Below are 17,888 nucleotides of genomic sequence, written 5' to 3'. Positions count from 1 at the left end.
CTCCCTGTAAAAAAAAACAGTTGAGAAATGTACACAAGGTTTATGTTGCATTGACTGCTTGTTAGGCGCATGCATTCCATTGCAGCTATGGTGCATAGGTCAATTAAACATAACCTGCAAAGACTCCGCACTACAACTCTACAATTGTTTATATAGGCCTACAGTGTACAAGTAGTTAACAAATCATGGCACCACCGTACTACGTCACCTACATGTAACATGTACATGTATTAGCAGAGTCATAATGGAAACCTTTAAAGGCCCACTGCACTACTTGTAGCTAATTGCGCCCTCTATATAACAAACAATGCCTAATCGGTGACCATTGGTCCCCCATGATCCTCTTTTTCTTATGTTAACTGAGAGCTGAGTTGATGAGATAACCACCTGTCCAGTGACCTTGCTGGGCGGTCTAATCCCTCCTGTAAACTATGGCAGATAAGCTTTAATACACCTACTCGTTTAATTCATTTAACTTAGAAACTTGCATTTTTTGTATTGAGGGGGGGGGGGGTGGCATTGAGTACATAAGTGTGGCTTTAAAGAAAGAAATGATGCATACATGTAAATGTATGTGACATTAAATACCAAAAACGTAAAGTAGACCAATGTAAAGCAAGCAAATTAAATTACCTTTACACTTATTGGCATTACACTCTGTTATTATTTGAAAAGCTTAGGCCATGTCAGCATGCAAATTGACAGACAGGGTACGGATAAGAAGACTTGACTAAGGATATCATCTTGTTACTGAAGTGACTAATGTTCTGTGTCTAGACAAGTATTATGTTATGACCATGAAATACAGCAATACAGCTTAGCCCCCTTTCACAAACGGAAAATGAAATATTCCAGAACAAAATAACTGTTCTGTATTTACATGGCACAGAAACAAACCCAAGTTTTTGAAAAGTTGCATTGTTTTGTGGCTTTTGTATGTGCATGTAGATCCATAAAGAAACATGATTGGGACGTTTTGCCATGTACTGCATAGCATGCAAATATTGTTCAAAATTTAGTTTATGCATACACAACTGTGCTCTTCTATCTGAAACAAGATTTTCATCTTCAGATAATGTACACAACTACAGGTACGCATGTAGCTAAAAAATGTAAATGTCCATTACAAAGCCTCTATGCCTTTACATGTATGTGTACTTGAATTACTAACATAAACGTGGGCAAGTTTGCAAAACCAGAAACTTTGCAAATTTTACAACCCTCAAGCTGTCCACTCCCCGAGAGTTTCTTCCCATGAATATGACCATGACCATCATTGATTTTTTTCCCAAAAGTTTCATCTTTGTGATATTTTATTCTTTGACCGACCATCTTAACCTGTACTTGTACCTCTGGGGCATGTTTCACAAAGCCTTTTTTCAATAACAAATGACAAATATCAGTGACAAATCTGCTGATAACAAATCAGAAGCAAGGATTTCAGTAGCTTATTATAACATAAACTGTCATTTGTCACTGATGACAAGTTTTGTGAAACGCACCTCTGGTGTGAACATGCTTTTCCAATGTTGTTTTCACCTGCATTCCTTGGCTTTCCAATCCCATTGTGTCTGAGCTACTTATGAACATGCTCACTAAAGGCGTGTCTGCACTATCTCGAGATTGCCAAATATCCAGCTATTTTGAACTATCCCGATCGAAACTATCCAGCTATTTGCGTCTTCATTAGACCGAAGTGGCAAATTAGCTGGATAGTTGGTCGGGATAATATCCCAAGATATCTCGGTCTAGTTTGCAAAATATCCTTCTATTTCCGAACTAGCGGGATAGTTTGCGACCGTCTTCATTAGACCGAAGTACGGAGTCAATTATCCCGATCCCATCATGCACAACGATTTCCGGTTCGCACATGCGATCTATACCGCTCAGCGCTGACCTCGCAACCACTGACCTCGAGTAAACACGGAAAACCGCAAACTAGACCGAGATATCTTGGGATATTATCCCGACCAACTATCCAGCTAATTTGCTACTTCGGTCTAATGAAGACGCAAATAAGCTGGATAGTTTGCGATCGGGATAATTCAAATAGCTGGATATTTGGCAATCTCGAGATAGTGCAGACACGCCTTAAGTGAGCAATCCTTCCAATCCATGCATGCTGAATGCCCTGAAGACATCTCAGCACAGCACACCTAGTTGATTCATTCAGGTTTCCAGAGAACCCCTGTCACACCGACCGATGAGACCGAGTCCAGACCGACAGAACTCGAGATTATGTTATTCCTAATCAGTTATTCGAAAATCAGAAAAGAGCCTCCATAAATTTGCATAGAGTTCAATGCAAAACATTTTATTTTCATGCAGGCATGCTTGAAAGTAGCCCCAGAAAAATAAATATAATTTTTTTCCCTGTAACTCAACTACTCACAAAGACATGACCGAGGCCAGAGAGGCCAGACCAACAAATCAATTTTGATATTATCATATTACCTTACTCTGAATGGCCAAAAATTAGTTTTGGAGTCAGTCTGCCTGTGTGACAAGGATTTTCATCATAATCTAGACATATCGCCAAGACCAACACCAGATTGATAACAAATCATTGAAATTACGTTACACATATTGGCCAAAAATAGGTTGGTTTGGAGTTGGCTTGTGACTTGGTTTGGAGTTGGTGCGACTGAGGTATACATGTAATACCAGCGACTTACTTCACCCCATTGAACATGTACAGAGCCAGGAATGTGAACCTTTCTTTCACAGGCAAGCAGAGCTCTAGAGAAGGCATCCCAGAGGGAGATCTAGCAGGGGTCAAGATACTTTCTACTCTCAAAACCTGCACTTGACCTGAGCCAGCCAGGACACAGCAGGGTCTGTTCACATTGTATTGTACAAGCCCAACCTTGAACATATCAACTCAAATGTGTTTAAAGAGAAGGTTGAGTTCTGGGAAGAGGTGAAAAATAATTTGTGAGCATTACTCATTCTTATTATGCAAGTGTGGAAGAAAATCAGTTAAGACATGTTCCCTGAAAAGCATGGCTCTCCAAATGCCTTCATATTCTAAATATGCATGTAACATCGTAAAAATCGGGGGGCCAGCTTTTTACGCCACGTGTTCGTGTAGTCCCATATACATCTTTCTGTGCAAGTGTTTGTAACTTTACCAAGACTTGGCCAAATTTCTTATCATTTTGATGATTCCAGAACCTCGCAATACACACAAATTCTTATATGCTAGATGATCAACCTTTTCTGGTCGGTTCCACACCGTTTCTTTCACAATGCAATCGCATGACCAGAACTCAACTTCATCTTTAAAAACGTTTGGGCAATAACACATCAACACATCCATGTTTCAAGTTTCCCTGTACATCACCAGTCATACCTTGTACCTTGTAGAAATAATCCCGATGGCAGCTTTATATCAGACAGCTATACTGGGATGTCCATGCAACATGCCGGCAAAGTGACAGTGCATGAAATAATTCAAAACCATATTCATCAAAATGCTTTCTGTCACTCTTCTCATGTTAATACTTCCAGATATTATTACAAAATATAATACCGGTATAGGCCATTTATTCTTGTTGAAAGTACACCTAAATGTAGGCCAACATACTGTAAGTGAAGTGATGAGATAAAGGTTGGTCATGGTGGAACAATGGCATGCCAGCTTGAAGGAAGTTGTACATCTAAAGAGGTGTATCTGATTTCCTGTGGATGTCCTGTCCTATATTTAAAACAGGAGGCTGATGGGCAACTAGATCCTACAAGCCATTGTCACTTGTCTTGATGATTGTGGTTTAAATATCTGTATAATACCCCATTCACAGTGGTTTTGAAATTTGTAGCGGCGTTGTAGCGGAGCGGCGACACCGCCATAACACCGCTACAAATGCATTCACAGTAGAAAAGTTATCCCGCTGCAGCAGCGGGATAAATATCATGTACCCATTCACGCTGCAGCGGGTGATTTTTATTACCTCCGTAACAAACACGTGTATGCATGGCTCATGACCCGCGAGTGACCCCGATATGACCGGAAATACTTCAGCGCGGGGTTTTCGATTGCTTGAAATTGCGCGCGCTAGCTGTACTTTACACACTTTACGTTACTTTTTAAAAAACTAGCATTTTTATTGCTTCCAGTCAGAATATTTTAATTTTTTGAAGTGTGAAATATTTTTATTTGGATAATTATAATATCTACATAATAATAAAATCAATGTGAATCCACTGGTTACTTTATTTCTATTTCACTTTATGTTCCCCATTGCTGGATAAAAGAGGTCAGTGATAGGTAAGTAAACAAATCACACGTGTTTGTCGCGGTGTTATAGCGGAGAGCCTTCACACTGAGTAAACACCGCGACAGCAGCGGGACTGTCCCGCTGCTGTAGCTAGGCGTGCCTAGCGATAGTTTGTGTCGGCGTTATCGCTAGGCGGTGTTATCCCGCGATAGTTTATAACGGGTCCGAGCCTTCACACTGAAGACAACACCCCGACAGCAGCGGGACAGTCCCGCTGCTGTCGCGGTGTTTGAGGCCACTGTGAATGGGGTATAATTTTCTTTTAGTCTCTCTCTCTCTCTCTCTCTCTCTCTCTCTCTCTCTCTCTCTCTCTCTCTCTCACTCTGGTGTTCTGTCAGAGGCAGGTCCACACACCAGAAACTTTGTTAATTCCTTCTCCATCCCCCTCTTTATTTAGCCTTCCTCTTCATTACCGGCATGTATGTCATATGATCTGTCATCTACCAAGTCTGACACCATCTCAATTCTTGGTCTTCCTCTTCCCTGTTATACCATCTATCTTCCCTTCCAAGATGTCACCGAGTATGTTGTCCCCCTTTAAAGATGTGTCCTATCAGGTTTTCTGTTTCTACATGGTTCATACAGTCATGGGCAATTAGTTTTATGTAGGCCTTTGTGTAACTGTTTGTTAATCTCTCACTTTAGTTAACTATTAAAACCGTTAATTTCTTGCTTTTGTTTATTCAATCAAATTCATCTTATAATTATTGTCAATTTTTTTTTTAATGAAATTACAATTCTTGCAGTGTTCTGCCTGTTGGTTGCCATTGATCAAATCCTTTATTCTTTAGCATAAATCCACCGGTATATTTCACTTGAACATCCACAATCCCCCCACAAATAATTCATGACCAGCTCAAATTGACAAATTTGTCAGTACAAGTAGTCAAGTACCAAAGCACTAAAGCCTAGCAGTGATCAAATTACAGACATTAATCCCGTTACTTGTACTTTTTCTTAAGTGGGCTGTCGTGTCAAATTTCTGAACATGTAGTTTTTATTTTCTGTACAAGTAATTGTCATTTTAGTTAGATTATCATTATCACAAAAACATGAATAAAATATTCAAATTTAACATAACATTATATCATTCTTCAACTCCTACACCCAAGTCCCAAATGCAGTCAAACAAAGACCAACATGTATTATTGGTTTACCTAATTGTTTATTAAAATATGTTGCCACGGCTGCAGGAATTTGTATTCTATCAACTAATCTGTTTGCCTGTCTTTTGAACTTTACTTTGAAAGGTGACAAATCTTGCATTAGAAATAGAATCCTCTTTATTAGGAAATGGATTTCCACTAATAAGTTTAGGATACATGCCAAAAAATAATGACAAACATGACCAACGAGTTGCTGCAATTTCACATAACTTTATCAGCAGTCAATTTCATGATACCGCTATTTAATTCAGTGTCAAGCGAGATGATCATAATTCATGCAACAACAATTGCATGAAAGCCATGATCGTGACCACTACTACCAAGCATGCAAGCAAGTCTTACTCAATTAAAGATTCGACTTTTCGTCTAACGGTCAACTGTAACATGATCTTCCAGATGTCATTCAAAATTACCGCAATAATCCAGCCCTATTCATGACTTGTATTTGTATAATCTCAATGAGAGATCGTCCATTATCATCCCTGCATTATCGACCGGCTGATGAAAGGCTCCATGAAAGGACGCACTAGACTGTGCGACGACAATTTACAACACAGTGAGCGAATGCGTGGGAACTATGTATTTCCACCACGAACAGAAAATATGACAGCGAGATGCTTCTAAATTCGACGGGGTAAATCCGCCGAATTCTTACTTACGTTAATTCTGAAAGACCCGATTGAACATCAATAGAATCAATCCTGCGTTCATCAACTGTTTGTCATAGATATATCCAGTATAATCCACAAATTAGGCAAAATGGTTTCTCGCTGAAAATGTGGAGCAGCTTCATCGACTCAACGACTCACACGGACGCACACACGATGTACGAGTGCGAAGGCGCGCCGTACCGTAGCGAATGCACGGAATACATGGAGAGGTTGAGCGCGCGAGCGAGCCATGGGTGTAGTGTCAACAAGCTGTTTGACCGCACCTGGCTTGCCAGGGGCCTGGATAGAGCAACTCTCGTGGTCCTCTCTCACGGTCAAGATAATCACGAATGGGTTCCGAAGTAAACGCAGTTAATAAAATAAGAAAGTTAAGAAAATAAACACAAAGCCAAAATATGTTCAGCCTTCGTGTTTTCCTTATCTCACGGAGGTAAGTCCGGAGAAGCTAACAAATAGAAAATAAAAGGAATGCAATAGTTGTGTTCAATTTTAAACGGCGATGGGAAACATTGTCGAAACAAAACACGTTTATACATTCGTCGTAGCATTTGATTTTTATTTTCTTTTCCTCCATTGTGTAAGCCCAGATTTTAGAAGAAAAAAAAAAGATATTCATCATATCCTTTAGCTCAAACTGGAACCTGGGTCATCTCTTTTTGTCATTCATTCTTAATTCATAAAGATACAGCACATGTTTTTTTTTTCCATATCGTGTGACCTAGTTATGATTGACCCAGCTTGGCTCTTTGTTTACATTGTGTGCGCAGCGCTAACATTCCACGGCGCGTACATACCACAGCGCGTACAACAATCACTTTAATTGTTATACGCGCAAAACAACAATCGTTTAATTATTATAAGAGCGCGCGCATTAAAGTTCGTTGACCATGACGCCCGAAACTATTTATGTCGCGTGTATTCTTAAAAATGGTTGCCATTGGCATTGCAATAATAAAATGATACATATATTTCGCGGCCATGGCTACATCATTTTTTTTTTTAACATCATGTTCATGAAATAAAAGTGATTACTTAACATTTTGGTGATACATAATGGTCTCTTGTATTTCGGTAAGGGTGCACTGTTTGTAGACATTTAAACAAATTGTACTCCTCCCCTGCTCTAAAACATGGATTTTTGGCTAAGTGTGATTGGCCCTCTTAATTTCTTTCGATTTGCATACACGACAGACTTTTAATTTCATTTACAGTTTCACTTTTACAATAAAAATGTACCGGTATGCATCAGAAAATATGTCACATGAGTTCAGTTGACAGAATTAATGTAAAACTTTTTTAAACCCAAATTTCTCAGTAAGGGAGGGAAGATTTTAAAATTCTCATGATATGATGTATAAAGTGTTAAAAGGTAATAATTCTTTTTTTAAATCATAACACAAACGATATCGATATATATTCATTCATTCATTTATTTACTTTGCTTTGGAAATATCAGAGATTACGTTCTTCAAACAAAAGGAGTCCTATCTTTTGATCCTGCAACATTTAAGTTCATATCGTCCCTACATACATGTACATGATATAACAGGAAACAAACATTCATCAACCACAACTCATTCTTGTGGAATCTAAAACCTTGCCATCTAGCTCCAGACATCTCATCGCCTTGTTGATGTTGAAAGGGACACCTAGCAACCGTTGCTACGATGACACAACAGAGAAGTCATCTAACTGGATGGGGCGAGTTCAGATGATGAGCCCGGGCAAAAATAAGACAGTAGATAACATAACGGGCTGAGGGACTTGAATAGTAGGTCCACAAGTCTTTCTGTGTTAAGATATAAAGATCTTAAACTCAAATTCAATTCCGGTAGTCGCTGTTTGACATGTTCTAAACATGTGGTAGCGCTATTAATTTTCATAAGCCTAATATAACATCAAAACATGTGATTAACCTTTATCAAAGCTCAATTAGTATCACTTCAAAAACCCTATTAATCATGATTGTGGTCTTCTGTGTACCAGCATCATTATCTCTTGGATAGTTCATTATCAGATCTGGTATCAAGATCTCATGCACACTCTCTATTGTTTGAGATGGTCATTAACCCTGACCATATTGATTTACAAGGCCATTCTTATCCAGCCTTTTAAGACCAACAATACTACTGGGCCAGAAGGGATTAGACCACACAGCGAGGTCACTGATAGGTGGCTATCTCATTAACTCAGCTCTCAACTAACATAAGAAAAAGAGGATCATGGGGGACCAACAGGCACCGATTGGGGAAGTTTTCTATATAGAGGGGGCAAGTAGCTACAAGTAGGACAGTGGGGCTTTAAATACGAAAATAAAGCCTGATCCAGATTGGACATAAAGGTTGTATGAATATTGAAGTGGTTTTTTTTTAATTGTTCCTGGCCATCCATCCATACATCCGGTTGTAGGCTCAACTATATCTCATTATTTCCTTTATTGATTATAACAGGGAATTATTTCTATCAGGCCTGCAATATGTTCATTGTTCTTGGATTAAAAGCAAAACAATTTGACAATAGGGTTGTGTGTGTGTATTTATTGGTCACTTTTTCTTAACTTGTGGTAATTGACAGATTCAAAAATCTGTACTTAAAATGATAAGTAGTGCAGCATTTAGAAGTCTTATTTACACAGGACAGTCCCTTCAGGGCTCAAATACTGTATTTTTGTTTAGCCATGTAAAACATTAACAAAAACAAATATATGGTGGAAAACGTTTGATCAGATGATGCGCTTGCTGGTTTAAAATTAAGGGTTTATAAGTGAAAAAAGGGTGTTCATTTGTAAGTATCATAAAGGCAAAGCAATGTCAATCTACTCTGGTATTGGGTGTAAACCTACAATGCAAGAGAATAATGTGAGATGGAGTCTGGAAGTTTAGACAAGCTTGGCCGGCCGGGTCTTCTCCTGAGCTCGAAATAGACACTGACCTTAGCGATTCCACCTGGGTAACATCAGCTATGCCTGGAGGTAGGATGCTACTAGTTTGCAGGCACAAACCCTTGTCAGTCATAGCGGTAGAAGGCCTGTCCTCATCAGACCAAAGTTGCTAAATAACCCACTATTTTAACTAGCCCTAACTCTCATTAGCAAGCTGATTTGCGTCTTCATCAGCCTGCAGTTGCAATTAGCTGGCGTTTTGGTCGAGAAATATCCCAAGAAATCTTGGTCTTGTTTCCAAATTTGGGAAATAGCGGACTAATTTGGGCCTGTCCAAGCTACTTTGTGACGAGCGTATCGGTCTGGTCATGACGCAATTTCGAGTTTCGGGAAAATATCCCAAGTCTGAAAAAGCAGGTTTCTTTGCAACTTCGGTCTGAAAAAGACAGACCTATTGGCCCGGATTCTCAAAGAGGTTTGTCGACATACCTCCTCTGTAAATTCGGGCCGCAATGTCTGATCTGTAAGACTTCGTAGACTACATGGTGTACTGCACTCCATAGACCCTCAACTGGAATTGACACAGACTGATATTTTAAGGCTCGACTCGAGACTCATGGTCCCCGTAGTCTATTAAACTTTAAACCTGACACTGGGTTAAATATTTTGGTTCGAAACTGGGTTTAACAAAAGAAGTTATTCTGAGTGGGGTCTAAGTTTTCCTTTGTTAAACATAATCTTTGACCCAGTGTCAGGTTTAAATGAATTAGAAGTATACGGGCCATGGAGTCATGTATAAGAGTGAAATTAAAGTCTATACCCGCAGACTAAGCTTTGACTGCAGGTAGAATCATGGACCTCTTTAAAGTAGATCCATGGTAGAATGCTCTCATCCAGACAGGGGGATGCACTTTTTATTGCACTCAGATGGAAGCATCAGTGCGATGTACCCGTTTCTAATTCAAGAGGACTCCAAATTAAACTAACCCAATTTAATCATAACAGTCGGTTGTATCATTGTAGAGATATGGTAAATTATTTATTATGAGGCTTGTCTGGCATTTATTAGTAAACATGTCTGGTAAATTTGGTGAAAGCATGGAAGCCATGTCCTGATTTAAAATGAGAAAAAGGGGTGAGGTGAATGAAAGGCCTACATGGTGGCTGCGTGAACTAAAACAACAACAGTTGGTATCAATTAAGAAAAAGACAGCTTAGCATTCATTGCTTGGTTTTACAGGCACTGACATGTAAATTGTACTAATCACCTGAAAACAATTTGTGTATAGCTAGAATGTATAAAAGTAAATCTAAAAACCTTAACTGGTATACCGGTAGGTCAATGGTTAAGGAGTACCGGTATAATGAAAATAGAGGATAACATAAAACTCAACAAGACCTTTTACTGTACACTGAAAATGTATTTAAATTGCAACATTCCTTTGTAGAAGTTATACAGTCAAACCTGCTGTAGCGACCACCTATATGGAAAGACCACATTTTTCCCCCCTTGAATATAGTTTTCTGTTGATGCCTGTACTTAAGGAACATGTAAATAAAAATAACCTGAAAAAGGTATATAGAAAGACCATTTTTCATGTTATCCCTTGAGCGGTCTTACAGATTTCACTGTATTTTTTTAAGTTCATATTCTGAATACAGTATTGCCACATGCACATGGAACCCCTTACATCAGGAGCAAAACATAGTTTGGTGATTGGAATACTTACGGCTACTTTGTAGCTCTTAAAAAATCTTTAGTTGATGTAACAATATTCAGCAAGCCTGAAAAACATATGTGCAAGTGAAATTGTTATGAAATAGTTTGGTTTCTCTGTAGTACAGATTCACATATATACTAATAATCAATCACATTTTCATATTGATTACTCCCTCAAAAGAAATCCACCTATCTGAGCAGAATCCATCAATCTAACATACATTTTGGCATACAATCACATGTAATAGTACATTCTAAATCTTCTCGGTTCCATTGTATTTTCATGGTCAATCTTTATTCCAAACAACCTATAAAGAAGAGGCGGACACCATCAATCATCATACATTTTGGCATACATGTAATAGACTACATTCTAAATCTTCTATGCTCTATTGTACATTCATGGTTAATCATTCAAAGAAGAGGCGGAACAAGGATTTTTTAACAGTTGTTTGCTTTCAAAGAAATCACAATTCACAAGGGATATATATGTTAAGACAAAAGTCTGTGCATGGTTGAAGCTGTGTTGATACACCACTTTCGCGCCTGTTTTGATTCAAATTTGAATACCAGGGGTTAGGGACGAGCTTGTTAAACAAACCCAAGCGTCCATGATCAATCAAGTTACATTGCGAGTCATGAACTAGTGCAAACATCCTTCTCTCTCTGATCAAATATCACACAACAAATAATTGCCTGGACGCTATGAAAACCATCCATCATGCCAGGTCTGTTTGGAAAAGGCGACCGGTTACTTCAGCATTCTGGCGCAACATCAATGTACCAACCCAAATTATTATCTTTGCAGCTTATATTTTCACAGGAAAGTAGCTGTGAATAGCAATCTCTGCACTTGTTCATGCTTGCATTTCATTAAAATGCTTCATTCATAGAAAGAGGCGTGAGAGACAGGAGCTGAGTTTTTGTAAAGAAAAAAGTGGGTGGCTCATTATCCACCTTTAATACATCGAGACAAGATGCAAACATTTTGTCACCTCTTTCTATACATCACGCCCACTCACTAGACATGCTATACAAAGCTATTGAATCCGAGTTTCTCATGCCGCCCGCCTGCCAGCCCGTCAGGCCGTTTGATTAAATAAAACCTTTGAACCCAACCGTTACAAAGTCCTCCATCGTTCTCAATTAGAAACGGAGCAATTTATCTCATAATGATAACTGATATAAAGATCCTGTAATGCTTAAGCTTATATTTGAATCAATTTACGAGAATTGATCACATGGTCATAGAAGTAAGGAGCCATCTGTGTTTACATTGTACATGTGACTGAAAAAAATAGTTTTTAAGAGCAAATGTAGAGAACAACAAGACAAATCTGGTACAATTGTTATTATGTAAATCAAAGTAAAAGAAACACATACTGGTAGGCATTTAAGAGTTCAAAATATTTACATGTAATTGGAAGCCTATGGGTGAATAATTGTGTATCCAGTTTCAAAAAAGAAGAAAAAATCAAGGTATTGTATTTGTTTGTCTGTGATAAAAATGATAACAGGTGTGAAACATTTCTTCACCAGCATTGTACTGATGTGAATATAGATATCATCTGATAACAAAATTAATCAAATTTTTTGCTCATGACTACATAAACTTCACATGAAGATGTTCATGTACATGAGATTCCCTGCCTGGCTCATTAATGATACATCATGAAATAATGAAGAATGAAAAGCGACACTACTGTATGTAGGAATACCCATACTTATCTGATGAATTATATTCATTACACAATTTGTAAAGTGGGATGATCAATTTATTATTTGTGACAAGCAAGGGATGAAATTCATGCAGCAAAAATAAATGATCTCTGCTTGCATAAAAAAGCACAGCAAGCATCAACTTTGTAGGACAGATGTAACAGGTTTATCTCTTGGACTGTTTTCTAAAAAATTTAAATCTTGTTGACTGGGAATGTCTCTGTGATGAAATTCATGCAGCAAAAACAAATGATCTCTGCTTGTATAAAAAAGCACAGCAAGCATCAACTTTGTAGGACAGATGTAACAGGTTTATCTCTGGGACTGTTTTCTAAAAAATTTAAATCTTGTTGACTGGGAATGTCTCTGTGATGAAATTCATGCAGCAAAAACAAATGATCTCTGCTTGTATAAAAAAGCACAGCAAGCATCAACTTTGTAGGACAGATGTAACAGGTTTATCTCTGGGACTGTTTTTTAAAATGTTCAAATCTTGTTGACTGGGAATGTCTCTGTGATGGATTCACATTCAAAGCATAGTCTGACACTTCAAATTGAAATGTTCTTTCTGACTATGTCTGCTGCACAGCCCACGTAAAGATATTGTTGGTAGATTCGATCCAGAAAATGTAATCACTTTATGAACAGGTGGGCTGCAACCAGCAAAGAAAAATATAGTCAGGAGCAGTGGGCGTTTTTAGGGTGCATTCAAGTTATTTTTTAAAGCTAGAATCGCGAACATGAATCACAAATCAAAACGCCGTTAAAAAAACATGGTTACTGCGGGAGAGCGTTCAAGCGATTTTTCATCAATGCTGAATCTCGCTCATTTCAAGCCCAGCCACTGCTCATCACACTGTGCAGTTTGACCCAGGTAGTATAGGTCAACTTCGCTGCGTGCTTTCTGTCAAAATGCATCTTTTTCAGCGATTCATGTTTGCGTTTTTAAATTAATTTTTACTACCGACGAAAAATCGCTTGAATGCAACCGTGTTTTAAACTAGACGTCTTTGAAAACCGTGTTTCTAGGGTGAAAAAGTGTCGCTTGAATGCATCCTTACATGTAGCTCTAGAAAGTTCTAAAATAGCTCTGGTAATCTCCCCCCCCCCCCCCCAAAAAAAGGAAGCTCTGGTTAAAAAAAAAAAAAAAGGAGAAGAATACATACCAGTTTTAGAAAGGATATCAAGGATTTATTGAAGCCAGAATGAGGTCCCACCATTTTTTTTTTTTTTTTTAAGGTTGTCTTTTTCCCTGTGACAACCTCTAAATCAATATACCAGGACAGTTTTAACTATTTTTAAATTCTGTAAGTATGAATTAATACCTTCTGGCTCTCAGCAGCCATTATCAAGCAAAACATCCCTCCTAAGAACTGTTTTGTCATTACGCATCAGAATGTAATGAAGAAATATATAACTTAGAGAAGCTTACAAAAAACACAATAGCTTACAGAAAAAGCAAAAGAATATTTTGTTATCAGTGTCATGAAGAGTAATGAAGTAAATTGAAGTAAAAGGGAAATAAATTAGTCATAATAAACCAAAGATTAATAACAGTAAGCCAAAATGAAATCCAACTCATATATATTTCAACATGTTCCACGAAATGATCTGTTTAAATTAAGTGGGTGATGAATTTAGTGAATGTGGTTAGCTCATAAGATCATGTTTGTATCATCTATCATTAGAATAAACATTGGAAATGCACGTAAGCCAAGATGCCACTCAAATTGAGCTGGATGTACAGGTAGGAGGGGTATGAGTTTTGCTCTGGCTTTATCTATGAGTGAGACGCAATCGCTCAGTGGTGAACAAGGGGTTCGAAACTATGATTCTCCTTACCAAGTCCCTCGGAGAGGACTTAAAGCCATCGGTCCTCTGGGTGCTTTCTAATATGACATGGACCTAGGTCCATACTTAGACACATACACATGCTTTCTTAATAGCAGCGAGGTAAAACAAACCAACCGACCTTCAACAATCTATGTTATGGTATAATATAGAAGGGGAAGGGTTGCATTTGGTCATTGGTTAGGTTTAGGTTTAGGGCTATATGTTGCGTTTGGTCCAGGTTTGAAGTTAGCCATTCAGTAATAGTATAGGGAATTCACCTCAGAACAATCACCACTAGAGCATATGTCTCATAAAACCAGATGTACATGTAGGTCGTATCCGCAAAGTATTGGTAGCATTTCTGACTATAGCTTTCATCAATGTAGATGGGAGAATGTCATCAATGCTGTGTGCAAGTGATGTGTTTCAGGAGTGATTAGAATCATTAATATATCCCTGCGCTATCCTTCACTTCCGTTTCGCCCCCTTTCATTCCACCAGTCGTACAGGTATATCACTTTCCACAAATTGCAATTAGCCATGATTGGATATCAATGCAAGCGAACAGCCGAACAGCAAGAAAATAGTGTGTAGAAATTAAAAGTACTGAAGCATATTGCATTAACATTGAAGTTCACGTAGCTCTTCGCTATTTACACAGTGTTTATTTTTGTTTTTGTAGAACACTTATTTCGTGGAGACAATACATTTGCTTTTGAGAAGGTATTTTTCTTTTTAATTTGCTTTTCAACTCACATTGAGCAAACTGACATGACACAAAACATCTATTGCTCAAGTGTATAGCCTATAGTATGTGTGTCAGTATACCAAACCAGCAACAACAACAACAACAAAATTCCAAAGCAGCAAAATTATTGTATCCCCAACATGTATTGATTTCTTTTAATTACAAAATCTAAATGAATCCAAATAATCCTGCAATATATGTATTCGTGCTCTAGAGAATGGAGTTATGTTTTTGGCTTTTTGCCCACCATCACTGGCATCCCCTTCTCACATACTGTACATGTATACATGGCAAACGCATCTATAGCGAACACATCAAAACCACATATCAGGATCAACCCGTGATATGTAAATGGACTCGACAATCATTTTTCTCTAACATACAAGGGTGAAAGAGATTATTTTTTGCTCGGCCTCCGTAGGCCTTTTGATCGTGACTTGAATCCCGATTCATTCTGAACTGTATGCACAACTATGTGCCTAATCTTCAGAGTTATATAGCATTGAAAAGTGCAAATAACCCGAAGCTTTGTGACGCCTTTCAATATTGAAAACCCCCAGAGCGGTTTATCACACTGCTCATAAAATGGGCTCTTTCTAGTGCTCTCAATTCATTATTCATTATACAATGATGTGATATTTTGGCTTCTGTGTGTTCATAATGGATTTCCATCATCAGAATTAATCAAGAATATATATCTATATCTGTAATTTATCATGCATTAACATTTCTTTGTATATATTCAAGAATCTTGCAAATGAAATGATCTAAATTGGTTTGATGTAACATACAATGTACCCTGGTACTTTTTTTTCCCTAGTACTTCAGTGCTAGTTGAGTATTACTGCATCATAACCAACATTTTAGCTGCATCACAACATCGCAAAAACAAACATGTTTACTAGTTTTGTTTTGAAGAAGTCAATAAACATTACAGCTGTCCAATCATCAGTGCATGTTCATGATAAACCCCATCCAGTTTTGCAAAATGCTGCACAAGCATGCTTTTGGGGCTACACAATATTTTGTTATACATGTATGATATGTTCCTACTACATGGTAGCAAAAACAAATAACTCATCATGGTCTACGTTTTTTGCATAATAGCAACAGGATGAATTTTGGTAGTCTAAAGGAGGGTTATTCTCTCCCATCGACCGAGTTTTATACAGAATATCACCTTCTAATATCTACCGTTTAGCTTCATTTAGTGACCCCCCCCCCCCCCCCCCCCCTGACTGACTGAGTGCTAGTCAGTATTATACAAATAACCTGCGCTAATCAATAGACGGTGTGCTCGTGTTTGTTTAGAAATTCAATTTCCAGCCCCCTCATCTTGGAGATCTCCATCCAGCTCTCCTTCTCATCTAGTGTCAAACATTGCTTGGCAAGTAATAGATCACAATTATCTTTCCTTTCAACCATCCAAGATACAAACATGTACGTGCAGCCCACATTGAGTGGGATGATATCATGGTGTCTCCTATTTCTGAAGATACAAATGAGTTGAGACTTGAGAGTGATTTGCCCAAAATACATACAAGTAGAAACTCTTAAAGCGACATATTTTCTTTCACAACTGTTAGAAACCTCTAAAAGCTCTTTTACAAAAGGCCTCGTTCAGAATTATACTAGCCTCTTCCTTGGTATTAAATAGGTCAATGCTATACAAATATGGCAAGTACATGTATATACCTTGACAAATACATCTGAATTTCCATTTTCGGTTAAATACAATTTGGAGTAGACTTTAAAAGATTATTATTATTATTATTATTATTATTATTATTATAATAGATGGACTTAAAAAGTTATAGAAAATCCAGATTATAATATGCACACTGTGCAGATGTCATTTTGCCATACACCACATGGATTCTAATCTTTTGGCCTCAAATCCCAATGCTACTGTACTACTGAAAACAAAATGTTTAAGTATAACCCACCCCAATACATGGTGACAATCAATATATAAAACATTTACATGTACATGTATGTGTATGTCTGTCAATGGAACTTTCAAATGTGTGATTTATAGGTTTGTTTCAGTTATGGCCCTATCGGCTCAAAAGAACCAACATGAGCAGTATCTAGCGTGGGTCGTGCCCCAACATTTATTATCCTCCCCGTTGCCCAACGACGAGCATGTACAATGTATGTACACATGTACCTGTATGGCAAGGTAATTAGTAGTGACGCGATCAAGGCTCCTTTGCATTTGAACCTTTGAGAGCCATCACTAGAAGGATAATGTAAATAGACATTTATGAGCAGACTGGCGAGACTGCGGGTACACTATAGTCTGGCTCTCTGCCATGGCTGCCTTCATCTTCAATGATACTTGAGACGTCAAATTGGCAATAGTCCTTCCAAACCGCACTGCTACTATCAACATCTAGCCTAGCTGCTACCGAGTACAATCGGTACAGTGCACATCCTCTGAAGCTAGAAGGGCATTAACTCTGTGTATTGAAGTCAAAGAGTTGTAGCTTTACACATACAATATGTAGATGTAGGCCTGTGTGCAAGCCTGCACATAATGTATCCTCTATCTCTCTTTTTTTTTCTCCCCAAACTGCTCACAGTAGCCTACATATTTCTTTCATTTTTCAAGTTTGTTCAACGTTGCTATAAACTCTGTAATATTCTCTTGTACATGTTCCCCCTCCCCTCCTTCCCCTATACACCTATCTTCCACTACACCCCCTACCAATGCTCCTCTCTCCGACCCCTCTCCTTGAACCCCCCCCCCCCCCCCCCCCCCCATCTTTTCCATTAGGATTATAATCTAATAATTCAACCATTTCTCATTCCTCACCTGTCTGATCAGGTGTGTTATTACACGCTGCTAGAATTAACATGCATGAAATTAA

At 38.2% G+C, this 17,888-nt stretch overlaps 1 protein-coding gene and 1 long non-coding RNA gene across 13 annotated transcripts in view; both read right to left on the bottom strand.

Moving 5' to 3' along the window:
* The window catches only part of LOC764523 (protein 4.1), an 88,233-nt gene extending 81,959 nt beyond the window's left edge, over positions 1-6,274 (bottom strand). For 4 of the 12 annotated variants that reach the window (XM_011675998.2, XM_011676021.2, XM_011676024.2 and 1 more), the window contains exon 1: positions 6,103-6,273. The gene's annotated coding sequence lies outside the window, so the exon portion shown is untranslated. Of the gene's footprint in view, positions 1-6,102 lie in introns of all 12 variants that reach the window. The other 8 variants (XM_011676017.2, XM_011676036.2, XM_011676037.2 and 5 more) reach the window with 4 other exon arrangements.
* A 2,621-nt stretch (positions 6,275-8,895) lies between these two features.
* The window catches only part of LOC115923025, a 29,916-nt gene continuing 20,923 nt past the window's right edge, over positions 8,896-17,888 (bottom strand). The window contains exon 3 of the long non-coding RNA XR_004063729.1: positions 8,896-10,780. This is a non-coding gene — a long non-coding RNA (uncharacterized LOC115923025). The remainder of the gene's footprint in view (positions 10,781-17,888) is intronic.

The sequence above is a fragment of the Strongylocentrotus purpuratus genome, unplaced genomic scaffold (assembly GCF_000002235.5).
Source record: "Strongylocentrotus purpuratus isolate Spur 01 unplaced genomic scaffold, Spur_5.0 spur5_scaffold_13, whole genome shotgun sequence".
Classification (NCBI taxonomy): domain Eukaryota; kingdom Metazoa; phylum Echinodermata; class Echinoidea; order Camarodonta; family Strongylocentrotidae; genus Strongylocentrotus; species Strongylocentrotus purpuratus.
The sequence above is the reverse complement of the archived record's forward strand: the minus strand, read 5'-3'. Positions and strand labels throughout refer to the sequence as shown.